The sequence below is a fragment of the Schistocerca nitens genome, chromosome 7, assembly GCF_023898315.1.
Source record: "Schistocerca nitens isolate TAMUIC-IGC-003100 chromosome 7, iqSchNite1.1, whole genome shotgun sequence".
Lineage (NCBI taxonomy): Eukaryota > Metazoa > Arthropoda > Insecta > Orthoptera > Acrididae > Schistocerca > Schistocerca nitens.
Window position 1 is genome coordinate 30,297,911 of NC_064620.1, and position 2,065 is coordinate 30,299,975.

A 2,065-nucleotide genomic window follows, 5' to 3' on the forward strand; every position below is an offset into this window, starting at 1 on the left:
TGAAAACGCGACTACAACTTACGGTAAGCTTCAGAAGTCTTTTGGAGAGGAGGTTATGCCTAGAGCTCAAGTTTTCCTTCGGCATAAAACGTTTAGTGAAGACAGAACAAATGTTGAAGATGAAGACCGCATTGGACGACCATCAACCACACGGACAGATGTCAACTTTGCCAGGGTGCGTGAACTCGTACGATCTCATCGAAGATTATCAAATGGTTCAAATGGCTCTGAGCACTATGGGACTCAACTGCTGTGGTCATCAGTCCCCTAGAACTTAGAACTACTTAAACCTAACTAACCTAAGGACATCACACACAGCCATGCCCGAGGCAGGATTCGAACCTGCGACCGTAGCAGTCGCACGGTTCCGGACTGCGCGCCTAGAACCGCGAGACCACCGCGGCCGGCTCGAAGATTATCTGTGAAAATGATTGCAGAGGAACTGAACATCAATCGAGAAACGGTTCGTCTAATAATAACTTAAGATGTTGGCATGAGAAAGGTTTGTGCAAAAATGGTCCCCAAAAATCTTACACCACAACAGCGAGAAACACGGAAAAATGTGGCAGAAGATGAGTTCCAGAAATGTTACCATCAATGGCACAAGCGCTGGAAAAAGTGTGTGCAATCAGAAGTAAACTACTTTGATGGAGGCAACACTAAACTTGACTAAAACGGTAAGCAACATTTTTTTTCACATCAGTCTCATTACTTTATTGTCACGGAAATGGAACCACATAATACTGTGCAATAGTATGCCATTTCTTTCTGTTTTAAATTGAGTGAAAACGCGACGACAACTTACGGTAAGCTTCAGAAGTCTTTTGGAGAGGAGGTTATGCCTCGTATGATTGGTTTTCGCAGAATACTTGTAATAACGATGTTGTTTCTGCATCAATCAACTATGTTTATAGTTAATGCTTGGAGAGACAACATCGTTGTTACAGGTAGTCTGCGAAAACCAGTTATAGGTGTTGGCCAGTGATTAATCCTACCAAGAATCTTATAAATTCGCAACAGTACAGCGCCTGACCGTTCTAACTATGAAATCTCCTGAGAGCAAAGACAGCAAGTCCGTCTGTACCAACAAAAGCTGATATTGAGCGACCATCAGACACGGGCGCTCTAAAAGGAAGACAATTTCTCTCCAACTCTGGCACCCAGCAAAGCTCGGCTCCCCTCCCTCGTAACTGTAGAAGGCGAATCATAAACCAACCATATTTTAGTCTTTTGTCGTCCAGCGCCCCGAAAAGTTTGTAAGAAAATAGCTATACCCGTTACCGGAATACATACAATGGTACACTTCTCAGAGTAAATATCCTCGGAAATAACCCAGCCTGCGTGATTTCCGAGGTAATGCTTCCTCGTTCCTCTCTGCTGCATCCAAGATTTTCAGAGTATCCGAAGTATTATCTGGTTATCGTTGCGAACCCGCTACAATACCGGCCGGCGGCCGCTGTATTGTGCTTCAGCGCTCAGGTGGCCCGACCGTCCATCTTGGGTTACTTCCTGTGTTAAGCAGGACCAACACACCTGTGCGGGCTTTTCCACCCAGGGCCTGAGTTATGCCTGCCGTTTCATTTCCAGTCGCGTTCCAACATCTGCTAGTACAGGCAATCATTCATTATGCCCAGAATGAGATTTTCACTCTGCAGTAGAGTGTGCGCCGATATGAAACTTCCTGGCAGATTAAAACTGGGTGCCGGACCGAGACTCGAACTCGGGACCTTTGCCTTTCGAGGGCAAGTGCTCTACCAACTGAGCTACCCAAGCACGACTCGCGGCCCGTCCTCACAGCTTTACTTATCTCATTACCTTGTCTCCTACCTTCCTACTGGCAGAAGTAAAGCTGTGAGGACGGGGCGTGAGTCGTGCTTGGGTAGCTCCGTTGGTAGAGCACTTGCCTGCGAAAGGCAAAAGTCCCGAGCTCGAGTCTCAGTCCGGCACACAGTTTTAATCTGCCAGGAAGTTTCATTCATTACGCCATTTGGATAATAAAGACACTCCATCACCTTTCATGCAATAAGCTTTAACAACTATTTTTAGGGTGTATATGACAATGTCA

The 2,065-nt window shown here is 46.0% G+C and overlaps 1 non-coding gene across 1 annotated transcript; it reads right to left on the bottom strand.

Annotated features, from left to right (window-relative positions):
- Window positions 1-1,699: 1,699 nt before the first annotated feature.
- On the bottom strand, window positions 1,700-1,774 carry Trnas-cga (transfer RNA serine (anticodon CGA)). Its single transcript has one exon. It is a non-coding gene; the product is annotated as a tRNA-Ser (tRNA).
- Window positions 1,775-2,065: the final 291 nt, after the last annotated feature.